The 27,967-nt window shown below is 36.8% G+C and overlaps 1 protein-coding gene and 1 long non-coding RNA gene across 5 annotated transcripts in view; one reads left to right on the top strand and one right to left on the bottom strand.

The window, feature by feature from the left end:
* The window catches only part of Cntnap5c (contactin associated protein-like 5C), a 1,032,620-nt gene that overhangs the window by 664,233 nt on the left and 340,420 nt on the right, over positions 1–27,967 (bottom strand).
* LOC134481466 (uncharacterized) lies at positions 4–27,405 on the top strand. The gene is made up of 3 exons (XR_010056943.1): positions 4–149; positions 3,886–4,036; positions 26,800–27,405. It is a non-coding gene; the product is annotated as an uncharacterized LOC134481466 (long non-coding RNA).

Genomic DNA, 27,967 nt, shown 5'->3' with positions numbered 1-27,967 from the left:
AGTGGCTGTTATAAAATACCTTACATGCATTTTGTGAGGGAAATAGTTTATTTTTGCTCACATTCCCAGGTTGTGGCCCACCACTGTGTGGAAGTCACCAAGGCAGGAATCTGAAAGAACTCGTCCAATCACATCCAGTCAGCAGAAAGGTATGAATGCCTGTGAGGTTATTTCTATTCAGCCCCTTCTCTACACTTTACAGTTTGAGTATCCCTGCTGTCCACAGTAGGGATCCTTCCTCTCTCATTTACACAATCAAGAAAATTTCCACAGACATGCTCAATGTCTAGCTTAATCTAAAGGGTCATACACTGACATTGACTTCTCAGATGACTCTAGATTGTGGCAAATTGAAAATTAAAACAAACTTGCACACATGATTGCATTGCACCATTGCAGTAAGTGAGTAGAATGGAAGACCTACTTTGTTCATCAGTGTCATGAATGATGTCACGCTCATAACATTGAATTGGGGTATAAGAAATATTATTTATATGAACTGCTGAGCACTGTGTGTGACAAGCAAATGATAGCTGAGCATTCCCTGCTTATTCTGTCTCACTTCAGTGGCATCTATAGCTTTCCTCCTAGTTCCTCTGTTGTTAGAGCAAGCACAGACCCCAAGTTCATCCATTCCTATGTCTTGGTTTCTTGATAAGTTTGACTGAAATTTCTTTGTTTGCATGGAAGTTCACTGAATGGATCAAGGGAGTCAATGACTAAGTGAAGTTCCTAGAATTAGTAAAGCAGGGGAAAGGCAAAGTTTAGTGGACTTTGGACACTAGAATTTTATTTCTTGTCAACTATTTGGTAGCATGTCATTCTTTGTACAATGTTCTGCTGCAGGGGAAAACCCTGTATTTCTGGGACATCTCCCTGAATTAGCTAAGGATGTTAGGTTATGTTGGGCAGTATGATTCAATTTCTTTTTGATGGTGTTTAAGGTTTTTTTTGCAACAAGCAGAGATTTGTACCCTTTAATGACTTGCAGCACCAGCTTCCTTTCAGTGGCACACTCCGTTCCTTCCAAACTCAGAGTCAGAGTGCAATGTATATCTATATGAAAGAAAAAACATTGTTGGCTTTTTTTTGGCAGTAATAACAGACTGCCTCTTCGATATCTGGCCATATGGCATTTGCAAAGTGACCGCTAATCATTTGCCACGTATCAGCTGTTTGTTGGAACAACTTAACATAGTTAAACATTTGTCTTATTCTTGCTTGCATATGGCATCCCTGTCATCTTCTGGTTCCTTCAACCTGTCTGCTACTCACCTGTGAGAACTGAAGCTGCAGGTGGGTCAAGGAAGACAAGTAGGAGAAGCAGGAGAAATAAAAGGCCTGGTGCCGTAACTGTCACTTGTTGTTTGTACCTCACATGATTAAGGAGGTGAAATAGAGGAAGAATAAAACTGAAGAGCAAGAAACACACAGTTTATTTTGTATGAACATGTGTATTTATTTTCTTCATCATCAGGATGGTAAAAAGGATATATATGTTAGTCTTAGATTTATTTGGATTAAAAATCCAATGCTGCAATCAAATATATTTTAGATTCAGAAAAATTGCTTATTTTTTGCAGGTCTCAGTTTCATGGTGTTTAAAGATATAGTAAGTAGTGGTTCATCTTAATCCTCCACTTTAATACATTTAGGATCACCATAGAAACACACCTCAGGGTATATTCATAAGAGTTTCCTGGAAGGTTTAAGAGATGAAGGAAGATTCCACCTAACTGTGGTAATCTCCATTCCAATTGACTAGGTCATTGGTAACCACCAATATTTATCTCATTGTGCTCCTTGAATGTGAATGTGGACAGCTGGCTTAAGCTCTTGTTTTCCAAGTTCCCCCACCTCAATGATGGACTATATTGTCAAGCTATATATAAAATAATTTTCTTTTTAAAAATGTTTTTGTTTGTTCATTTGGTATTGGTAAGGTATTTGATTATGGTAAGTAAAATTACTCACATACTGCTTCTCTTTTTAATAAAGACAAATATTCCAGTAGCAGAAAAATATCACACAATAAACACACACACATATTTATCAATAACTTTTCTTTCAGTGCTCCTTCTTTTGCCATTTTCTTTTCATTTATTTTACATTGACCATTAAATTAATGTGTATGTGGGGTTAGTAGTGGTAGGTCTGTCTTTCTGTGTATGCTACTCTGATTTGAGAAGTGTGCATTCTGGTTAAGCCTGTGGTGTATAGGAATAATTTTGTGGGTGTGCGTGGGAGGGAGGTATAGGTATTGTTATGCTGTAATCTTGAAGCAAAGTTCAATTTCTGGGTATCTTCCTGTATTGTTTTTCACATTAATTTTTGAGACAATACCTTTCACTGATCCTGGAGCTTTCAGATTATCAGGTCAGGCTGGCCAGCAAACCCTCAGGACTTTCCTGTGTCATCTACTCATACTGAGATTGCAGGAACACAGCAATGTGTACAGCTTTTTAAGTGAATACAAAGGATTCAAATTCAAGTCCTCATGCCTGGGAGCAAGTCCTTTACTTGTAGTGTCATCGTCCATGGCCCAAAGCCTTCTGTGTTCTCTACATTTGTAGTGAATAACTCTGGATACCAAAAGTCCCTGGGGACACCACTACATTCCGACAATCTAGGGTCTCATAAAAACAGACAAGCTCATGTGTACTCTGTGAATTATAGCATGTCCCTCATTAGTTACAGAACCTACACATTCCTCTTCACTAAAACCAGGTTAACAGAGTCTTTCAAATCTAAAAACCTGAATTAATCTCAATATCATTAGCCCCAAATCAAGGATGATGAAAAAAAGAAAAGAAAAGGAGTGTAAACGTTGTTACATCTTCTTTGGAGCTGGTGTGATAAAGCGTCAGAATCAAAAGCAAATATGGGAAGAAAAGTGTAAATTAGGCTTACAATACGAAGTTATCAAATCAATCCATTCTGCTGGCTTGCTTGGTCTCTGTTAGCTTTCTTTATATAGTGGGCAGTGTCAATTATTAAACAAATCAGTTCCCTACAGATGACCACAGGCCTAAGTAATTTCCTCATTGAGACACTCTTCCCAGAAAATATGGTAAATACATAATGACTTATTTTGTACAGAAAAATCAGAAACATGTACATATATAAAAGGCAGTACATGTTTTTTTTAAATTGATAGTTTTTTTTTACTTAACAGCAGGTTCATTCTCTGAGAAACAATTAGTAGTTATGTTCATGATTGCATATGCAGAGAAGTTTTAAAAAGTACAAATCAAATTTTTATATCATTAGCTCTAAAATCCTACTGGGCCAACCATGAGGTTTTAAACAAACATTTCCTCACTTCATGCTACTAGCAGACTTTGATTTCAATACTGCATATTTCTTACTTTAATGCTCTACCTCTAAATGTGGCTTTGATTCAAATACAAGACTCAACCTCAGACACCCCTCCACCATCAAAGATCAAGATAAACTTGTCTGCCTTTGTCAATATTTCTACTTAAACACAAGAAATCAGTGTAAGCAGATCAGTAAGTAGCTCCTTTCCCACTATTTCTCTGGAAAGAGAAGCCTGACTCAGACAAACACTCTTAAGTCATTTCCACTAACTTCTTAAAGCTTAAGAGGAAGAACCTGGCCATCTGAACCATGTCAATATTCACCAACTGTCAATATTCACCAAAGTGCCTTGTTAAACAGAGTAGGAAATGGATAGTAACATACAAAACCATGTTCATGAAAAGGAATAATTTATTGAACCGTAAACTGCCATCCCTTAAAAACAATTTTCCAACATTCATGTCACCATCACATTCTTAAACCAAAAGCATGCAATAAGGTCAGCATATTCCCAAGAATTAATTTATATGTAGCTCTAAAGATGATGAAACATTCTTTTAAAAGCCCAAGGGGATGGCTTCATCAGTAACCTGACCGTCTTGCAAAACGAGGACCTGAACTCAAATCTCCAAAACCCATATAAAAAGGGGATACTAAGGAAGCAGAGACAAATGGCTACCTGGAGCCTATGGACCAACCCTGAGCCTCAGATGCAGTAAGTATGGACTTAAGAAAAAAGTAATTAAAATAATTATTTGTGATCAACCTCTGTGTTTCATATATATTCTCTCACATTTGCACATGTACCTGCTAACACATAGGATTATACATATGAGCACATAACTTTACCCTCCAAATACCACACCAGACACAACACACATACATGCATATATATATATATGTATATATATATATGTACACACATATATATATATATACATATATATTACACACATCAGACACTAAGACACTCTCAAAACAAATAATATAAGTCTCCACATTCACACGTGTGCGTGTACACACACACACACTACATGCAAAGCACAAAATCTATTTTCACAACTCAAAGGAATCTGTACTTTCGTTTGACTACCTTAAAGCCAGTGTTGCACATATTTCTTATGCTAGGCCAAATTTATGTTCTAATATTTTGGTTCCAATATCTGTCTTTTGTAATGCCATAAAAAGCCACTTTTGCTTTATTATAGATTTCCAATAAAAGGAACTAAATTATGATAAGTGAATGGCAGCTGCCAATCAGGTGTTTTATTTTATCCATTTTCATGGCAGGCAGCTTCTTTTTCTTTCCATATTGGTCTACAGGGTTGCCATGATATTCAAATTACATATAAATTTTTAATATAGATTTTAATTAAAATTTCTAAATTAATTCTGAGCACCATATTCCTTCACTCCACTTTATTTTTTCCTGTCAGTCTCATCTCTTTCTTACGAAAAACTGTAAGTCTGTCATCCGTTATAAGCCAGCTCTAATGTAAACAGCAAGACAAGGTGAAGAGGATCGTATGATTCTTTCTGTGGAATGTGGTTCAGCAGGCAGCATCTATTGAAGCACTTGAAGTGCTAGGCATGTGCAAGCTCTGTCACCAGCAGAACTCTTGTTTGTTTCCTTCTCTACTCAAAGATTTAAAAACAGGAAAACTAGAATGATGTATACTTCTTAAATTTTCATGTTGTGATAATTTTCCAATTAAGGAATGGGTAGGCACTTTTTACTAAAATGTGACAGCAGAGTTTATTAAAATCTAAATCAGGGGCTGGAGAGATGGCTCAGCCGTTAAAGGCTAGGCTCACAACCAAAAATATAAAATCTAAATCAGTATGAGACCCTCTTGTAATAGCAGAACTCAGAGCCAGAGATGAGATCAGAGACGTAAACTGAATAGCTAGACTAGGCAAATTCTTGATGTCCTTGTGCAGCAGCTATGCTGCTTTAGCAAATGAAAAGGAAAACTTGATGAAGGAAGTCACTTAAGGCCACCTCTGGCTGCTACAAGCACTTGTATATATCTGTGCATGCCACCATACACATATATCAAAATATGTAAAAATATGCCTGTGTACCACCACAGAATGCAAATGAAGAAAAGAAACTAAAATTGCACAGGCAGAGGCTGTATACCACTCTGCAAGCCTCCCTAGGAATCACAATTTAGCTAAGAACACAAGGCAGGAAATGCGCTCATGCCACTGTTCCTTCTTCCATTCCCCCATTTAGACTCTGTGGTTTCCTTTTACTAATTTTTCTCTGCTATTCTAGAATTAATATGCCTTACAATTGAGCATCACTTTGCACACCTAATGGTTGATAAAGAGAAAGGCTCTTTAATAAAGTTCTCATACTAAGGCCAGTTCCCCATTTGGTTCTTTATTTGTCCGTAAAAACAGTCATAGGCCAATTACTGGATGGAAGTGACAGGTGAAACTTCTGGGTCTCTGAAGAGAGAGATATAAGAAAGGCTTCTGATGGAATAAAGTTGACCAGACGTATGAGGTATCCCGCAAAGTGGTGGTCATGACTGCTCCTACTGGCTTGCAGTCAGAGATGTAATTAGCAACTGAAGTTTAGGGCAATTGGGGGGGCAGAGATAAGAATATTATAAAGGGCACACTTTTCCAGGCAGTAGACAATATCACTCAGCAAGTGTACCAAGGAGGCAAGTTGAAAATGAACAACTGTGTGTGTCTTTTATCTGTGGACTCAAGGAAAGCTAGGCAGTGACTGGTATTGCAGCCCTTTCCAGGAAATAAGGTGAGGTAGCAAAAACCTACATGAAACAATAAGCTTGTTCTTTATTTCTGTCTCAATAGAAGTTTGGAAGACATGGTGCTCAATGAGCTCTTTCCAGTTGAGCAATCCTAGGTAGTTCTCCATGCCTCTTTCTGGCTTGTATTACACCATTTAGACACACACATGCCACATGTCTAAGTCACATGATTTTCTGCCTAAGATTCTTATTTTATTCATTTGCATATATTTGATTGAGATTTTAATTACTTTAGATATCAATCTCTGAACAGAATAGTACTGACCTCCTCTGACACATATAACACACACAGTAGAAATGCATATAGATGGAAGGAAGGGTCATGAACTGAGAGCTTATATCAAGTGACCACAACTTGACATAGGAGCCCCATGTGATCTGAAGTTCAGTCCTTAGTTATCATGCTAGTTCAACTTTTTGAATCTATAGAATGTTGTATTTGAAAAAAATTTGAAGCCTTACTTTTGTTATTGCTATGAAAATATTGTTTCCCTTATATCATCACAATGTGTAAGTATAAAACATTAGATACAATCATTCTCAATCTCCAATATAAATATATGAAAATATCTAATTTCTAGATCATTTCATTTTTTTTATTTATGAATTCATATTTTTATCTAAAAACATCAACAAAATTTTTAATATGTGATCATCATAAAATGTAAAATACCCTCAGACTGAGATGTCCCAGTGGGTAAAACATTTTCATCTCAACCATGACAGCTTAAGTTTACACCTTCAGCACAAATGTAAAGGCAGATGCAAACATCCCATGCTTGGAAGCCAGGCATTCCACAGGTAAGGGAGGAGATAGTCAGAAAACTCTCTAGATGCTCAGGATCCAGCTACACTAAAATACACAGTATCAAACAACAAAAAATCCTGCCTTAGACAAAATAAATGTTAAAGAACACACACACACACAGGAAAATCTCCCCCATATACCATCTTTGCTGGGTACAAACACATTTAACATATTCAAAAACATATACTAGGTTAACACTTCATATAAGTTAATGTATCAAATATAAAAATTTCACTTCTAAAAATTACCAGCAAAAATTTAATAACAACATAATAGTTAAACCTGTTATTAGAATTAAATTATTTTTAATAATAAGATACCATTGAAAATTATTAACTATTATAAGCAATATTCTATGAAATCATGTTTGTCATGTTTATTCATCATTAGATGCATCTTGAGACATACATGAGAATAGCTACCAACATACCTGAAAATATGTATAATAGAAGGAAAAGTGTTGGTTTTATTTTGCTTTTTTCCTGGTATGCTGTCTTGAAAGTATCAGTTATTCTAAACTGCATACCTCTGGACTGCAATTTGTACCTTTGCCTCTTATGCAATTGTTTTTGCAAGAATCTAAATTTATATGTTTATGACAAATTCAATTATATTTCTATTGTTTCAAATGTGTTACTGCTGGTTCTTTTTTAGATTACAGTTTCAATCTAGATAGTCTCTGAATTTTCTTTACATATGCATTTTTTATTTCTTTGTAGTGGGAATTGAAACTGGTGATAGAATTTGCTAAATTCTATGCACTGGGTGAGATTAGAAACTCTATCATTTCCAGGTTAGCAACTAACACCTCCCATATTGCTGATAAACAAGAGGCTTCTGTACTATTTTTGCATTTTCTAAGGTTTTGAAGTTGTCCGTAAAGTAAATTTAAAAATTGTATGCCATCTTCTTCTTTCAGGTAAGTCTTGAAGACAATATATGGGTATGGGCACTTTTCTTTCAAAGTGCAGTCTTTCATCTATGCCTGTGTGGCTTCATCTGTAACATTCTTGCTTTCACCTGCAGGATAATCCATTCCCTCAAGGACATGATGCCTAGGCCTTTGTCTTTTACATGTCAAGTTTTTCAAAAGCACTAAGATGATCAAGAATAAGTCATTCCGGTTCGGAGCATACACCTTCCTCAATGACAGTAATTGACTCTACTGTCCTTTTTTTTTCCCTCTCTTACATTCTAGTCTTTTGAACAGAGCTGATTTCCCATTCTGTTACTGAATATTATATTATTAATTCTCAGAGAAGGTGTCTTTTTGCTTTGTTTTTTTTCAGTAATAAATTTAAACCTAGCCAAATTGGTTGAAATTAGTGAGATTTAGTATTTTATATATTTATAAATCCAGAAGTAGAAAAGCATTGTTTGAGGCTTTTTTGAAGGAATAATTTCTTTTCTAAATCTGTGTTAGTGTTTTGAGTACCTGGGTGAATCTGTGTGGATGTGCCAAGATATGTGTGTGTGGTGTGTGGTGTGCGGTGTGTGGTGTGTGGTGTGGTGTGTGGTGTGGTGTGTGGTGTGGTGTGGTGTGTGTGTGTGTGTGTGTGTGTGTGTGTGTGTGAGTGTGTGTGTGTGTGTGTGAGTGTGTGTGTGTAGATCAGAAAATGTCACTAGGAATTGGTTTTTGTGTTCCATATTGTTTGAGACAAGTCTCAACTACTTTTGCATATATCAGGCAAGCTGGTCAAAGAGATTAGAGGGTATCGCCTGTTTGTTTCTCTCCTCTTAGTCGTAGAAGCACTGGAATTATAGTCACTTGTTACCTTTTCTGGCTTTATGTGAGTTCTCGGCATCTAAACATTAGTCCTCCCTGTTATAAACCCATGAACTACTTGAGCAGTTCTGTGATATCTTAAGCACAGATATTTGGAACTCCTGTAACACCCACAGTGAGTTACCATTTTAATGCTCAGAAAGTTTACTTCCCTGATGAATGTACTTTCTTACACCTACAAATGTGTGTTTTCTTATGTTTTATTGAACACAAGCATAGATAATATACAAATGAGCAACAGTGAATAAGTGCTACCATATGTGATATAGAAATAAGGCTAGGTGAGTGTTCAGCTCAAGATGGTACAGCTTTATCAACTTTCATCTCCTTGAGGTGCAGGAAGCATCATGAAACAGAAATCACTAAGATGTAAAAGCTGGAGAAAAGAAGGATGCTGAGACTCTCAATATGATATGTGTACATGTAGGCAGCATATGAAGTTACAAGAGAAATTTGCTGGTGAGGCAAGAAGAGTTAGAAGGAGGAGTGGGAAATGGGAATTCCTACACAGTCTACTATCATCATGTATATCCTTTGATACACATCAGTTGATAGCCCCTAAGTTGATTTTGACAAAATTTTATTCATACTCCAAATATGGCAGTGCTTTTTTTGCAAGAATTACAAGTGCAAAATGAATTTCAAAAAATCAAAGAATTGTGTTTTAGTTAGTTAACTTTGATTTTCTGTTGAGATATTTAAAAAAATTATTAGAGTTCATACCTCACTTAGACCATTTTGGGAGTGACTCAAAGGTACATATATTTAAAAGTGCTCTTTTTCAAAAAACAATCTGTAGCCACAGTTAAGAATCATAAGTTTTGATGTCACTTCCAGTTATATTTAGAGTCTCTTCTTCAAGACCCAAGACTTCTATCTTGGACACAGAAGTTCCAATGTTTAAATCTATGCACATAAACAAAAATATTTAAAGAGCCCACCATAGAAGGCCCTGGCTCTTCTGACTTAGCAGCACAGATAGATAAAGATGTCTCTCTTCTTTCCTTTCCTAGAGTATGACATTTTCCAGTATTTTCATTGCTTTACATACTGACCAGACCACTCAGCCTCATGCATCCAGAGGCACACTAAGGTAGTGAAAATCACATGATTAATTTATTCTTAACTTTTCGCCTAATGAGTTGTATTGTTTTTATTCACAAAATTATCTGCCAAGGTATTTTTTAAATACTTTTTTGATTGTAAAATGTTTATATTTCCACTTCTTTTTCACCTTTCCAAATCCTTATATTTATTCTTCCATGCTCTTTCAAAATGCTGGACTCTTTCTCCATTGATTTGTTGCATGTGCAACACACATACACACACACACACATACACACACACACACACACACACACACACACACACACACACACATATGGGAATATATGTATTCCTAGCTACGTAAATACAACATGACCAGTGTTTTCAGGGCTCACTGTTTGGTACTGTATGACCAAATGATGTGTTCTTTCCTGAGAAAGACTATTTCTCCCCCTGTCAGCATCCTTGAGTTGTTTGTTATTCTCTGTGTAGGATTGTGGCCACATGGGCTTTCCCCCATTCATTTTAGTCTATTGTTTTTGACCATGTTTGGCACATGATTAGACAGTCTTGTTGGTTAGATATCCAGTGTATATTCTCTAGCTTCCAGGAGACACAATCTTATAGCACATTTTAGTTTTCCTCTGACCCTTAAACCTTTCTGTCTCCTTTGTGCCAATGTTTCCTGACCCTTAGTTATGGAAATTGAATTGTAGTTGTATTATTGTAACAGGAGATGTATACCTCTGAATTTTGATTGGTTATATTTTTCTTTAATGGTATGTTTAAAGTAGAGGTTTTTTTTATTAAGTGTGAGGAATATACTTATCCACAATTATAACAAACATATATTTACAACATAGTTAGAGATTACCCTGCTTTAGTAAAGTGATAATTGTAGATTTTTCATCAATGCTGAAGGAGAGCAAGTTATGTTGTTGGCTAGTCTTCCAGTATCAGGCATGGTTTCTCTCTTGTTAAGTATTGAGTTTCCCTCTTTGTAAGTTCAAACAAAGTGCACCTGGTTATGATGGAGGTTTGCATACCACTATTTCATCCTTGAGCTTATGTGCCATGATGGTTGTTGTTTTGGATCATAGGCATTATAACTGGGTAAAACTGCTATTTGATTCCCTCTTTTGCAAGTTTGTATGGCACTTTCTGGTACTATTGAAAGATAGGCCTCACAAAGGAAGCTTTCAGGTTAGTGCTAGCTCTGGACTCTATTTCTAAAGTTAATAATATATTCAGCAATAGGAACTTACCTTCTACATCTGGGATATCCAAATACAATAACAATAGTCTACAACGTTGTGGGAGTTTCTTGAGCAATCTTTACTAACAGCTCAGAACAGGGCTTCTCGTGCCTATTGTAATGTTTTTGTTGGGTGATCTTTGACACTTGGAACCAGTGTGAACTCAAATGGTCCATTTTTATTCAGTTATATGTGTATGTTTTACACACCAACTTGTGTGTATTATAGTTTTTTTGATACCGATAGCTAATGCTATGATTCCTTATGATGTTTTTCATGATCCTACTGTTATTTAACCCTCCTATATTTATTTTCTTTCCCCTCCCTAATTAAAGTCTCTATTAGATTTTCCATTTCCCTCATTTAGATCATTTGTATCCCGCTATCACCTCTCTATTTCTCCTCTGATGACAGCCACCCTGTCCCCCTGGAATGATTTGATTCTACTTTTCTAGACTCTGTAGTTTCTATATTCCTATATTAGCAGGATATGTACTCACATCTGAAGATTCAGAGCTAGGAGCATCAGATGTAAGACAACATGCATTTGTATTTATTGCTCTGAAATATCTCACTCAATATGATATCTTCTAGTTCCATATATCTTTGTACAAATTTCTTTTAATTTTTTCCTGCAGTGTGTTTCCTGAATAGTCCTTGCTGCTCTGTCAATCACTCAGAACACCAGGATGGTCTCAAATGCAGAGATCTGTCTGTCTGTCTCTGCCTCCAAAGTTCTGGGATTATTGGAGTGCAGCACTGCATGTAGTTTTCTAAAAAAAAAAAAAATTCATGGTTTCATTTGTCTTTGCAGCTGACCAGTATTCTATAGTGTATATGTACCACATTTTTCTTATCCATTCCTTGATTGAAGGACGTTTAAGTTATTTCTATTTCCTAGATATTGTGAACAAAGCAGCAATGACCATAGCTGAGTCAGTTTCTGTGAAGTACGCCATTAAGTCTTTTGGGCATATGCAGTGACTGGTATAGCTAGGTCATATGGTAGATTTTTTTTTTGCTTTTGGAGAATTCAGACAGATTTTTAAAATTGCTGTTCACACAAAGACTTTATAACAATTTCCTTTCTCTCCATTCTCCCCAGCCTTTATTGTCCATTGTTTTGTTCACTTTTGCCATTCTGATGGGGGCGAAATTAAATTTCAAATTGTTTTGATTTGCACTTACCTAATAGCTAGAAATGATAAATATTTTTGGAGATATTTCTTAGCCATTTTTCTCCAATTCCAAAGCATATTTTACATTCTGATGTTCTTTCTGCCAGTTGGAAAGCTATCAGAGATTGTCCTCCATCTATAGCCTTCCTCTTCACCTGGTAATTCTGTCTGTAGCTGTACAAAATCTTATTCATTTCTGAAGTCACACTTGCCAATCATTGTCTGTAATTCTAAATGGAATACTATTCAGTCAACCCCTTTCTATATCTGTATCATGTAGGGCACACGAATTTTACACAGTGTGTGTGTGTGTGTGTGTGTGTGTGTGTGTGTGTGTATTACAGAGGTTAGAAAATGGGAGTTATATATGTTTGTTTGCACTTTGAATTATGTATAGGGAACCAAACTGAGTCTTCTGGAATGGTAGCAAGTGTTCTTCACTACTGAGCCATCTCTGCATCTCATTGTCAAGGAATTTTCAAAAGCATTATTGTTTTTAGATCAATACACTTAGAGAAATGATCATAAAAAAGGATAAAGTGGCTTCCAGGGGATACTTACTTCCCACCCATTCTGCTTTTCTCTGTAAACTGTTCTTTAGGTGTGCCTTGTGATTAACCCTCTATATTTCCTTACTTTCATTACCACAATATTATGGAATATTGATGTTCTACTTCATGGTCTTTTCACCGATAATCTGAAAGTATTTTGTTTGTGCATTGGCCACTCCTTCCTTCTTTCTTATATCACTCCAAAATTCTACTCATCCCTCCCCAAAAAAAGTTTGGTTTCAATCAGATCTTTCATTATCAGTACTCAAAATTATCTACTGATTTACTTCACAATCTATGCATATGAAGTGTATTTATGAGACATGTTTGCAGAAGTGATATTCTTTCACCAGAGGATGCGTCTTTGTAAGCTTGGAATATATTGCCAAATCAATGTCTCCATACCATGTCTGAGGATGAGGCTCACTATGGGCCACATCTAAAGAATGATTTGATAATCATTTCAGCTGTACAAATGGAAAGTACTTTCCGGGAGTATTTTTGTCTTATGTTGAAAACCATTTTAAATCTTAATCCTTAGTGTAATTTTTTTGTCTGTGTGTGTATGGACAGAAAGAGAGAGAAAGGGAAGGGAGATAAACTGTGCATGTGAGTTCATTGTTTTTCGGGGATATATATCATGGTTTTATGAGACAGTCTCCCTCATTGGATTATAGCTTACCAATTAGGCTACTACATTTGAACAGTAAGACCTAGCTCCATTTCCTCAGTACTGAGATTATAGGAATAAATGCCTGACTTTTTAAGGTGGTTATAAGAATTAAACTTGGTGCCCAATGATCCCAGGCAAGCAGTTTATTGACAGAGCTATTTCCCTAAGCTTTTTTTTGTTTTCCTTTTTATATTTATGTTCATTACCATAGTTATCAAACTTTTCATTCCTCATTGTGATTATTTCTCTATGCACTAAAAAGCTCGTATGTGAGATAGCCTGGGATTTCATGAAGTAATTGTCTCACCATTCACACAAAGGACAACCCCTATATTCTGTGCAAATTAATTATCATACTTTATAGGGCACTTCATATCCATGTTTTCTGTGCTTTTTCTAACAGTGTACTTCACATTTCATGGGAAGAAAATACTTGCACAGACACAGAGACAGTACAGAAATTACATTCAGAAATTATCAGCCAGTCCCATTCTAAGAATTGATTTCTCTTTCTATGATATTGTTCTTCAAACAACCCTAATAAACAAGTTAGCATTCTAGAAGGTTTTATAAAACTCACTCACTCCAGAGGGCTAGATCATTTCTGTGGTTCTGATGGAATACATGTTTTCAGAAAACAATTGATACCAACCTACAGTGTTCAGATGTGGAATAAAGGTCAGGAGGCTAGAACTTGCAAACAGTCACATTAGAGACACCAGTATCTATCTAGAAATCAAAACAGGTATTCTGCCCCAGAATAAAGGTTTCTTCTCTCTGTGTTCACTGGTTCAAATGTTCCAGTCTGAAGTGCCAATGCCTAAGTGAAACTCGTGATTGTCTTGGAGAAATTCACTAAAGTGGTACAGTGAACTAAAAGTAGCTCTTCTTTTTCTTAATGATTTTTGGTGTACATGTATGAGTGTACTCACACACACACACACACACACATGCATAGTCACGCATAGATCACACAACAAATGTTTCAAAAAAGACAACCTAAGATGTTGGTCCTCATCTTCCACACTGTTTGAGATCGGTCTCTTTTTGCATGCTGCTTTATGTGTCAGGAGAGCTAGCTCATGAGTATCTGAGATATTGTTTCACCATAAGAATGCTTGGATAGCTGAAGAAACTGCACACTTCAGACACAGGTAGTTTAGGTTTAAAGCTGACCTTGATGTGGAAGCTTTTTTTCTCTGCACTGGCTTTCATTCCATACAAAATTTTTGGTCAAACTGTCCAGGGAGAAAACCTACCTGTCCTACACAGCTCTAAAGCCATTGAAATTCAATAAAGACCCCAGAAACATATACCGAAGGGTATACACAATGGCACTTACATGTACTGTGTAACTGACAGCACCACATGAGAGTTAAGACTCTATCAATAAAAGGGAATACATAACTAATACTGTAAACATAGCCAATTACCTGTGACTGAGGCCATGGACGTGAGAAGTAGACTACTACTGCATCATTCTTGAACAAGTATAATTCTCAACTACAATGTAAATATTTATTCTTATACATAACAGGAAGGAGTAGCTCTCACTCCTTGTAAAATAAGCTTATTTTTGCAAAACATAGTGACCATACAGAAATCCATACCTAATCAAAATACATAGAACATATTAACAGTTATGTGGCAGCCCAAATTTAAACATCTACAATGCAACCAGTACAGTCAAGAATCTGTTCACATGGTAGGAAATGGGGCAGGAAGAGTTTCAGAGCCAGAGGATAAGGAGCTCTGTTTTGAGATAGCATCTTCTACCTATGCAAGTTCTATGTATGACAGGGAAGCTGCTCCCATGAAACTTCAATATTGGGGCTTAAACAAGACCTGAACTGAGACAACACCAGTTGACATGCCATTGTGGATAAGAAAAACTATGAAAGACCTCACCTCTAGATGAAAAGCTAAGAGAAGGAGAGGCAGCCTTCTCCAGGTACAATGTACTAGACAGTTTTGCCATTCCCAAGGAGGTAGCCTGAAACACATATACATATCAACATCACTAACTCATCATGTTGCATTTCTACACACACACACACACACACACACACACACACACACACACCACGCACTCCTCTCACACACAGGACATATATTATAATAATAATAATTAAATAAGAGGAAATCATTAAGTGGATAGGGAGTTGGCGGATATGGGAGGGGACTTGATTTGAGAAGAGTGTGGGTGTAAATTTTATAAAGAACGAACTGGTATATAAAATTAAAATAACTGTTTCAAAAGTGAGAAAAATGCAAGACATGTTCTTCCAAACAATACCCACTCACATTCTAGATATACACTGCTAAATAGTTATATTTTTGGGGGGGCACTAGCTTCTGTTCCTCATTTTTACATACCAAACTGCTGTTCACACACTGAATCTTCTCTCTCTCTCTCTCGCTCTCTCGCTCTCTCGCTCTCTCGCTCTCTCGCTCTCTCGCTCTCTCGCTCTCTCTCTCTCCATGTAAACATGTTTCTATTTTTATTTTATTTCAGTTATCTTTAATCCTTTTTTACAGCCGATTCTCTTTCCCCCTCCAGGTCTGCCTTACAACAGTTACTAATCTCAATCCTCTTTCCCCATCTCTAAGAGGATGTTCCCACTCCCCAGCCCACTCCACCAGACCTCCCCATTCCCTGGGGCCTCAAGTCTTTCAAGGGTTAGGTACATCTACTCTCACTGAGGCCAGACCAGGCAGTCTTCTGCTATATATGTGTTGGTTGTCTAGTATTAGCTAGTGTATGCTGCCTAGTGGATGGTTCAGTGTCTGACAGATCTCGGGGAGTCCAGGTTAGTTGAGACTCCTGGTCTTCCGATGGATCACCCTCCTTCTCTTCTTCTTCCTGCCTTTCCCTCATTCAACCACAGAGGCTTCCAGCTTCTGTCCACTGGTTTGTTGTACTTGTCTGCATTTGACTCTTTCAATTGCTTGTTTGTCCTCTCAGAGGGCAAACATGCTAACCTCCTGTATGTAAGCACACCATAGCATCAGTAATATTGTTAGGCCTTGGATCATCCACTTGAGGTGAATCCAAATTTGGGCTAGTCACTGGACCTCCTTTCCCTCAGTTTCTTCTCCATTTTTTCCCTGTACTTCATTTAAACAGGAACAATTCTGGGTGAGAGGTTTTGATTATGAGATGGCAACCCCTTTTCTCCACTTGATTCCCTGTCCTTCTGCTGGAGGTGGACTCTACAAGTTCCCTCTGTCCACTGTTAGGCATTTCATCTAAAACCCTTGAATCATGAGTGTCTCTCACCTCCCAGGACTCTGGTACATTCTAGAGGGTACTCCACTTCCAACCTTCTGAGGTTGCTTGTTTCCATTCTTTCTGCTGGCCCTCAGGGCTTTGCTCCTGTTTCCCTTCTCCCTAAACCTGATCATGTTCCCCTTCTAACCTTCCTGTTCCCTCCCCAACCCAGGTCCCTTCCTCTTTCTGTTCCCTGTCTTATCCTTTGACTTCTTCTTTGATTAAGCACTAAGCATGTGCACAGACATGACGAAATTTCAGAGATCATGGATTGCATGCCAAGTTGCATGGCCTAGATTCCCTACTGAACTATGACTTTCATTTGAACTGTCAAAGGGGTATTAGCAGCTGGCAATATGCAGCTGAGTACCACAATTAGCCCTTAGAATTGAGATCCTTCTTGAATGTAATTTGTCCTTCAAGGGCATATATCAAGAGTGGCTTCTGTAGAAAGAGGTCAAAGCAAAGTACATTAATACATTTTCAATTTGCACATAGCAAGGAAGGGCTCTCTAGTTCCAGAGCTTTCCTAAAAATTAGGATGAGGTATTAAATATGACTGCAACTTTAGCTGCAACTTTAGAATGGGGAAGTTGGCTGATTATTTTGCCGGAGTAAGTACTGCAATGAGGTTGAACAGTTGAAGAAAACAATAAGGGATGAGATATGAGAAGCATTTTGAAATCCTAGTCACAAAAGAACTTTATCCTTTGATACCTTTTGGAGCTGCTGGCACTGACAAGTAGCAGTTGTCCGATTTAAACTTTAAGTGGTTGTTTCTGGATTGTAGGTTGAGAATAACATAAAAGAAGTCAGGAGATAAAGCAAAAACACTCTTAGAGTAAAATTTTTGATGGTTTAGAACATGTTGGCACTAGAGCTCTCTTTCTCTCTCTCTCTCTCTCTCTCTCTCTCTCTCTCTCTCTCTCTCTCTCTCTCTGTTGTACACATGTATACATACTTGGTTATACATAGTTGATGTTATACGATTCCATGAAGAGTCAAGTTTAGATATATGTGTATATCATTCTTACTATAGTTATTTTGTTAATAACTGCATTGAACATCTGACCTTGTTTAACAGTTTTATATGCACAAGTATTAGGTACTTTTTCCATGCTATAAGACTGACAAATTTGAAAGAAGAGGCTAGATTTAGCTCACAGTTTGAGCGTAGAGTCCAGCAAGCCTGGGAGAATAAAGTGGCAGAAGTTTAAGGTGACTAGTCACACTGAACTCATTGCCACAAAGAAGAAGTAGATGGTTGCTGCTGTTGTGCTTGCTTTCTCTGATTTGACACAGAGACCAGCCTGAGTTAGTGTCCCCATAGTTGAGTTGAAGTTTCCACTCAACTCAGTTGATTTGATGAAAATCTATCTTGTAGATATTACAAGATTCTTGTGATTCTAGATTCTACCAACTTGACAATTAATACATTGCTAAGTGTATTATTCAGTATATTTTAAGGTAGGTCTCTAGAACATATTGGCTATTTAAAGCTAATTCTGTAAATATATTTTAAGATCTAAGTCTGTGGATTTTTTTATAAATATGAAAGGAAGAAAATGAGGCTATATAAATAACAATTGAACTACTACACTCTGAGATTTCCATGGTAAGTGTAGAGCATATTAAGGAAAAATAGTATCTTATTTAAGGTGAGTTGAGTTCAGATCATTGTCATAGTTATAATTGACAAAAAGATAACAAAACCGGTGTGGTAGATATTTGCAGTGTAATTATGTAATTGAGGGCAATAAATTTGTGCATTTAGGAATGATAATAGATGATGTATTCAGGTGCTACAGTGAATGTATCAAACAGTTGTGTCCCAGGTCTAGAACTGGGCACAAAGCAAACACAATGTGGTGTCTAGGGTGGCAATGAATAAAGAAGGGATCAAATGAGAGTTGTTTTTGTGAAATTAAGATGGGCTTGGCCCTGCTTAAAAAACAGCCACAGGGCAGTTAATGAGAGAGATTCCTACATTTTGCTTTTCTGAAATTTATTACATCTATGAGTTATTTTAGTTCTAGATTAACATCTACCTTTTCTATTTATTCAAAGTCACACCTTTTGATCATTTTGACCTGTATCTTGATCTATTGGGAGAGAATGAGTCATAACTGTTATGGTCACAAATATTTATTGAATAATATAATATATATATAATACCTAGAAAAAAGTGACTGATATGTTGAGAAGTTGTGTATGGCCATTCCCAAATAATGACTTTCAATGAACAGTAAACCATGCACTGAACTCAAGGCTGAGCTGACTAGATATAGAAGGAAATTATTCTCAGGATCCCATGGAAGTGGGGCTGATAGATAAGAAAAATTAAGTTTAAAAGCAAAGTGAACATAGATCTCTTTAGTTTTGTTTCTGAGTGCCCAGTTGACAGGAGTTTTCTTTACTTACTCTATTGACTGTAATGTATTGTATACAAGCTTATAGATGTGGTAAAGCATGGTGAATTAGAAATGATTAAAAAAATAACAAGAGAAGGGCTAAGTAGATAAAATGCTTGCTGAGAAAGCGAAAGGTCTATTTTTGGATTCTCAGAATCCACTTAATGTGGGTAGATGTGATGGATGGGGTCCCAGGGCCTATATTCTTACTACTAAAAAGAGAAGGCAAAAGAATCAAAATGTCTTCCAGAAAAATTGGATAACTCCAGGATCAGTAATAGATTGTGTTCCCAAAAGCAAATTGCAAGTATATAGAATATATCCAATGCCTTACACATTCATTAACAGCAGAGTATGCATACATACTCACACGCATGCATAAATCACACATACTTATGCACAGTTATATCAACACATATACACATTTAAAACACACAAACACACACACATAGTACACATACACATATACATACACATACACATACACATACACATACACACGCATATAAAAAAGAAAATCAGAACAGAAGCCTAAGTTTTGGTGCAGTGCTGAATAAAATGAAGATTTGGAGGAATATTTAGGTAGTAAATGACAAGACAAAAAAAAGTAGTGGGTCAGCATGGTGGAACCCCTCAGGTTTCAGTAGGCAAGTCCTACGAATCTTATTCCCTGGTGTTTGGCTGATTGTTGAAGCTATTTAACATGTTAGAATTCCATGGATCAGCATCTATCAAAATGTATTTTTCAATTACAATGCTAAAGTCACTGAATATTTATATTCTTTAAAAGCAACTAAATAAAATAATTAATTTTATATCCACTAAAACTATCATTTTATATTTCTCTAAAAAATATACAAAGGACAATTTCAATAGTGACCATTATTTGCTCACAGTGTGTTACTAGTGACAATTTAAAAAGAGGAAAATTGGATTAAGATTAATGATATTTCATCTGTAATATTGTTTACTCTCAACCACTCTTAACATCCTCAGAATTATAAAATTTTCAGGAAGGAAAATCACACCAACTTGTTCTCCACTGACAGATGTGTGATTCTGGCATCACATCTGTAGATGCTAATGCTGGGTGCTATTCTACAGACAAAGCAGAGCTCACAGAATCAGTGTTTTCAACCAAAACATAAGCCCCTTACTCTCTGACATATATAGAGGTTATTGACTCCACTAGCTTCCAATTAGAGACATCTAATATTCTTTTCTCTGTTTAGAGCTATAAACTTGGAAAAACTGAAAACATCCTCTGTTTGTGATACCCATATATTCAAATATCAATGTTATGGATTTATGGTCAGTCCTAAAAGTAGAAGGAGGAGATTCTTTTCTGCACAAATTGAAGATGCAATCAGTTCTCTTTTGCCATCACTCAACTCCCTGGATATGCTTTGTTTGCAAACCCATATCAAAGTGGTATTCATTGAAGATAGCCTGCTATCTTTGTCTGTTCCCTGGTTGTCAAACCACATCTTTTTTCTCTGCAAGTGTCTTAGCAATTCCCATGTGTGGTATAGCTATTCCCTTTGAATTGAAACACTCCCTATTGCAGAAAGGCTTCTTAAGATGCAGTGGATAAAGTAAACCTCTGAAGTTCAATTTATAAACCTTAGGAAGCCACTGATACTTACAAGGTTCATAGAGCCCCTACTTGAAGTTTTCCCAGCAGTAACAATTGCTATGACAAAAAAAAAAAAACAAAAAAAAACAAAAAAAACAAAAAAAAAAAAAAAACAAACTTGCTGCCTAGCCAAGCTTCCTGAAAGTCATACAGTGATATCCAGAGATGCAGCTTTTATGAGTCTTTACACTAATGTGGACTCTAGTGGTAAAGCTGCCTTTAGTTATCTGTATTCTGGTAAGCAATAGTACAAAAGTTCTCTGGTTTAGTATGCTAGAATTTACCATCATTGTTCAAACTAGAGTGAGTTAATTATACTGTTCCCATCTCCTCAAGAAAAGTTGCATAGAAACATGGATTTAGACATATAACAGCCTATTACTTTTCTTTGTTCCTTTCCTTCTTTCAAGCTTGCACTCCTATAGTAGCTTCTGTTTTGCACTGTTCTGAGAATGATCAAACTGCAAAACAACTACTTTTATATGCTGTTATTTTTTGCAGGCCCAGGTTACTTTTTCTACCTATTTTTCATATTGTTTTTTTTCAGAGTTAGAAGACATTGCCTCAGATTCACCTTGACATCATAAAAGAATGAGAAGTTCTCATGTCAAAGCACTGGCTACCACTAACATTAGCCCACACTGAAGATTAGCCTCCTCTCTCCTCTGTGTTGGCTGCAGCAGGCTGAAGTTTTTCTCTTTTCTCTTCTTCCCCTCTCAACCTGATCATTGTGGCCTCCTCAGTATTGAGACCTTGGCAATGATGGTCCAGTGCATATTTTAGTATGCTGTTTTTTTTCAATCTTTACCCCAAATTTCCTGAGACTTAAAATCCTGACACTATCTTGTGAAAATGAGAAAACACCTATACTCAAATATTTAATGGGATTAAATAACTTTCCCTTGAAGTTATGGAGTTTTAAGGATGGGTCAATTCTTGGATTGGTGGTTTTCAATTTTCCTGCTGCCTTTAATCAGAACTTAAAACAACACTAATTTCTTCCTTCTTGCCTCCTGAGCAGAGAATTTTTATCTATACTCAGTCTGTGGAGTTTATCATTAAGGTGGAAAACTAAAAGAAAGTCTTTGGACATTTTTCTCGTTCTCTAAATCACTGTCCTTACTACACAGAACAGTCTAGAAAAAAGTCAAGAAAGGTGACAAACTTTTTCCTTAACCTCCACCAATGATCAGTGACAGATGTCCAAGCTGTCTTGACTGAATGACAATCTTTATTAAGACCTCTATTTCTAGTCTCAAGTACCACTTTATCTTTCAAAGATGGCCCCAAGAGGTTACCTTCTAAGACCAGTCAGCTACTTATCTACTATGAACTTCAGTACCTCCAAGGGAATAGGATATTGTATTACTCTAAAGAATAGATATGAAACTATACTTTTAGTGACAGGTGTGGGACCTCTAACATCCTGGGAACTTCTTCCTTTATTTTTTGATGGTTGTTGTTGTTTTGTTGTTGTTGTTGTTGTTGTTGTTGTTGTTGTTAGTGGCGGTGGTGGTGGCGGTGGTAGGGGTGGTGTGTGTGTGTGTGTGTGTGTGTGTGTGTGTGTGTGTGTGTGTGTATGGTGTCCTGTACCTGTTTACATATGTGCAGGACCACAGTTGACATTGAAAATCTTCCTCTTTTGTTTTCCACTCTTACTCATTGAGAGTATATATCTCAGGTAATCCTAGAACTCAACAATATGGTTTGGGTAGCCAGATAGCTAGCAGATCAAGGGATTCCCTGTCTCTATTTTATACCATGTCCATCCAGCTTTTATGTTGGTTCAACAAAAGATCAAGAAAATCCCCTAATATGTCACTTTGTTTGATCATTCCTCAACTGTGACTTTCTTTTTAGATAACTCTAAGCTACATCAAGTTAATGGTTATACCCAACTAAAATAATTCCAGATATCCATGTAAAGATGAAAGGAGAAAAAAGACTTTAGAAAACTGCCCTTTGACATCTACACATGCATTATTGAAGTCCCGTCACCATCTCTCTCTTTCTCTTTATCTCTCTGTCTGTCTCTGTCTCACACACAAATACACACACACACACACACACACCACTGGGTGCCTCCCCCTCCCCTTCTATATGGGTGTAACCCTCCCCATCCTCCCCTCACTACCACCCTCCCCCCAACAATCCCGTTCACTGGGGGTTCAGTCTTGGCAGGACCAAGGGCTTCCCCTTCTACTGGTACTCTTACTAGGGTATTCATTGCTACCTATGAGGTTGGAGCCCAGGGTCAGTCCATGTATAGTCCTTGGGTAGTGGCTTAGTCCTGGAGAAAAAGAACTTTCTAAGGAACCATCTTTTCCTGTCTTTTAAATCTTAACGGGACAGAGGGCTTGTGATTATTATTTTGGAATCTGAAATTAATTTTGATAAAAATGACCTTTTGTCAGACTGTGGGTTTCAATATATCCCAGAATATACTTAATCTCAATCAGGGGCTTCTACCCCATCTTTGTTCACTCAGTTCTGAATAAAAGACAAACATGTTTTATTACTTAAAATAAGCCTGTATCAGAACTAAAGCTGAGAAAATATCTACCCTCTATGTAATTAGAATTTACTTTCCTATTAATAACTCCAAGTTATTACTTTCAGTGTTCAATCTGGACTGCTTCTAACTCTAACTGCCCAGCCCTCACGACCATGATTTTAATATTCTTATCCCCATGATGTCTTCTTCTCTCTCTACCTCCTTTCTCTCCTTGAAGTCTCCTCAATCCCCAAATCTAAGAACCTCCAAGTCCTTCTATGTCTCTTCACCAAGCTATTGACTATCACCATCTTTATTTAACTAATAGTATTAAATCAAGGTGCAAGATCTCATTGTATCTATGGATAATCCCATTTTCTGGGAGCAATGAGGCCTTAGAGCCAGTGTTTATCGTTACAATAGATATAAGAAGATCAATCCTCAACAGCAGCACATTTCTAGAATTGTGTCCTTTATAATTAAGGAATGTTTGTCTGTGAGAAGGAACACATGTATATGTTGGATGTCAGAGGGATACTTGGCTATTATTTCTTAGGTACCATCCACCTGGACATAGCTTTGCTTGCAAATTGATATTCCTGTTGTTTGTTTGCTTATGCATGTATTTATTTATTTACTTATTTTGAGACAGGGTCTCTCACTGTCCTGGAGCTCATAAAATAGACTAGGCTGGATGTCTCACATATCTCAGAAATCCACTGATCTTTGTTGATCCAAAACTGCTATTACAATTGTATGCCACCATACCCAACTTTTTAATGTAGATCATAAAGTTTGGGTGCTAATGCTTATAAGTTATGCAGTTCACTGTAGGTTCCATCTTCAACCCTGCGTCCAGATATTCTCACTTTGATATAAACATTGATAGCAAATTTTCAGTTTTTCAAGATAGATTTGAGTTAGAAGTGGTCAGAAGTTATTTCAAACCCATATATGGAGAATGTTACACTATGCTAAATCAGCTTCCCCTTAAAGAAAGCAAACCATTAAGACTCTCTGGCTTGCAGAACATTTTTCCTTTTTTTTTTCTTTTTGGTTGACAGTTTATGTATTTACATTTCAAATGTTATCCTTTTTCCCAGTTCCTTGCTGTCCCATCTCCCTCCCCCTGCTTCCTTGAAGATACTCCTCTTCCCACATATCTGTACCCACCTCAACACCTTGACATTCACCTACACTGTGGAAATGAGTCTTCACAGAACCAAGGGCTTCTCTTCCTATTAATACCCCACAATGCCATCCTCTGCTACATTTGGAGCTGGAACCACGGGTGCTCCCATGTGTACTCTTTATTTGATGCTTTAGTTCCTGGGAACTCTGGGGTGTATGGTTGGTTGATAGTGTTGTTCTTCCTACGGAATAACATTTTGGTTTCCTTTGCAAACCCCTTCAGCTCTTTCGGTCCTTTCCCTAACTCCCCCATTGGGGTTTGCATGGTAGCATGATTGTTAGCTGCAGGCATCTTAATCTGCATCAGTAAGACTCTGCAAGAACCTTTCAGAAGACATCTATATCACGCTCCTGTAAGAAACCACTTCTTGGCATCAGCAATGTTGACTAGGTTTGGTAGTTGAATATGGGATGGATTCCCCAGTATCCTAACACTTTTTATAGTGGTTCAGAGTTGAGAATGTGCACTAGTCTTGCAGGGGACCTATACTCAATTCCAAACATCCACATCAGGCAGCTCAGAATTGCCTGTAACTCCAGTTCCAAGGTATGAGATGTTCCCTTTTGGCCTCTGTGAATATCCTCATTCATGGGTTCATAATCTCACAATTTAAAATAAACAAAGTGAATCTTTAAAACATGTATTCAGTAACAAAATAATCAGTTGTCCCCCTCTCATCTCTGAAAATATAACTTTCCATATATTCCCCTCATAGGAAAAGTCAATTAAAGTGTCATGACTTCTATAATAAACCTATTCCTCCTTGGGTTGTGAATCTTTGTGCCCATCATTAAATGTATATACTGTATGAAGATATAACTATTCTGACAGAAACTAAGTTAATCTAAAGAGACACCTACTCTCTTAATCTTACTGTTAGCCTAGACCCCAAAGGAACAGGAATTTCCCTCAGCAGTCTCAAGCTCTGAAAAGAAAAATGCCCCAACCAGATGAGAACCTTTCTTCTAGAATTTTTACTCAGGCTTAAAAGCCTTAACAGACAATGTGACAATATGATACTGGAGTCCAGACAATGGAAGGCCAAAACTGCAAAGGATCACACCATATCAGGGAAAGCTTAGATGTGCATATTCCTGGCCCTCAGTTTAGACGTCAATATTATTTTAGGCCCTTGAAAGGAGACTTCAGGCTTTATTGCGTCCTTTGTTATTCTTCTCAATATAGTCACATTGATTCCCCCTCTTTTCATTAGGTTTTGTAATTGGTATATTGAAGACACGTTATAGGGCCTGGCTTGGAGCACTAATTTTTACATGAAGTTGAATCACAATATCTTTTCTAACCTGTTAAATAATTTTCTCCCTTACCTTGGATTTGCATTTCCTTGTGTGAGAGAACTGTTTCTTACTCAATCTAAACATATTCTGCTAATATCCCAACTCATGGCAGGACCATGATTATACATGCACTTAATCTTTAGACTTAGAAAATTGATCAGATAATTTCAACTTTGAGGCCAGACTGATCTATGTAATGAAACCCTGTATCAAAATGCAACACGGCAAATCAAGTTCCAGACAGATAGAGTTGTGTCTATGAATATAAAGCTTCATAATTAGGAAAGCTACTTACTTTAGTCATGATACTTCTCACACTCAGTTATTCCTCTTCATTTAACATCCCCAGGTAAGTATTCCTACTTATCCCCTGATGAGAACCTGAACTCCTAATGATGGTCTCAACTAGTAGATTTTCTAAATAAGGTTTGTGGTTTGTTCTTCTGTTAGCGTGTGTGTGTGTGTGTGTTTGTGTGTGTGTGTGTGTGTGTGTGTGTGTGTGTGTGTGTGTGTGTCCAGCTCTGGGCTATTCTAGCATGTGTGTGGAGTTAAGAGATCAACTTCAGTGTCAGCCCTCACTGTTTTCTTTGTCTGAAACAAGGTTTCTTGTCTATTTTTTAACCCCTGTGAGATCATCAGGATATTGGACTCACTCTTTCTTAGGATTCTCCTGTTTCTACCCTGTATCTCCCTGTAGAGTGCTGAGATTTAGATGTGAGATTGCACCAACTTTACTTGGCTTCAGTGATCCTAACTCTAGTCTTAAAACTTTTGAGGCAAATGATTCTTTCATGTACACATTTTCCAGACACCTCTTTGTTTTTGAGACAGGATCTTATTATATGATTCAAGCTGGTCTTAAACTAAATATCCTATTGCAGTCACCTGGAATGCTAAGATTATGGATATATGCCGTACTCATGTCATTTGATATTTTTAAAAAATTGTTCTAAGATTTACTTGTTTTGTGTGTATGGAAGGTTTTACCAGAATTTTGCAAGTGTATCCTATACATGCCTGGTACTCTAAGAGGTATAAGTCTTGTTTGCATAATAATGCACATATTTTACTTTATGTTCCTCCTTCAGAAAATGTTCTCCTTGCCACGGTTATGGAGAATCTTGTCCCTGCCAAAGGTAATGATTCTACGATAAACACATGATTTTGGAAAATGAGATCATATCTTTGTGATGCTAAGACCTTCTAGACAACCCTTAAGGCTGAGGAAATAAAAACTGAAAAAATGAGTTCAAGAACACATAAATCAGTGTAAGAACTGTTCTTTACAGAATTTTTCAACTGTGCAAAATATAATGATGCAATATGAAATGTATGAGCAGTTTCATGGACTTGAAACAATAGAGACAGCTGCATTAAGTCAGTTTAGTCACAAAGATATTAAGGAGGTCAAGTGTGATGGCATACACTTAATCCCAGCACTCAGGAGGCAGAGACAGGAGGATATCTTGTAAGTTCAAAGCCAGCCTGGTCCACCAAAAAAAAAAATGATGGCTTAATGATATTCTAATTTCAAAATATTATACAATCCTACTCTCCAATATCTCCAGTAACCCTAGAATTGATGACATAAAAAAAGAAGAAAAAAAAAGAACAAAGTTTAAAAGAATATATTAAGGTAGCTAAGAATTATAAAAATGAGCTTCATTGCAAAAAATATTATGCATAAACTAACTTTCCCACATAAGTATAGCCTCTATGACAAGACTTGATAACAAGCACTGTGCACAGGGAACTGCAGAGGACTTGCTATGCTAAAAAATTTACTTGGTGTCTGGTTCATTTTGTCTTAAATGTGCTCTTTATTTCAGATTCTAAGAGTCAAGGGGATAAAGTCATAAAATACTGATTCCTGGAATAAACAAAAGAGAACCTGGTGTTAATAATTCAACTGATATGTAATTTCTAAGGAAGAAGTTTATGTAAATAAAGGACAGGGCTTCCTTCAGCAAGAGATAGCTATCATGGACTGAGAGCTATCTCAAGTAAAACAAAGAGCTGTCAGCTTACACCAATCACTAAGGCCAAGTCATTCATTTGCAGCTTGCATTCACGCTTTTCTTAGGACATTCTCTCAAACTGAGGCTGGTATTCAGCAATAATTAATGATTATCTGCCTAAACAGTAACTTCATGGAATTTTCTAGGAATGCCTGAGTGATCAATAAGGATATAGTAATTGAAGAACATGACCTAATACACTAAAAAATCAAATAATAATCAAATAATAAATCAAATG

This window comes from Rattus norvegicus, chromosome 13 (genome assembly GCF_036323735.1).
Source record: "Rattus norvegicus strain BN/NHsdMcwi chromosome 13, GRCr8, whole genome shotgun sequence".
In the NCBI taxonomy this organism is placed as follows: Eukaryota; Metazoa; Chordata; class Mammalia; order Rodentia; family Muridae; genus Rattus; species Rattus norvegicus.
This window is presented reverse-complemented; position numbering and strand designations above follow the sequence as displayed.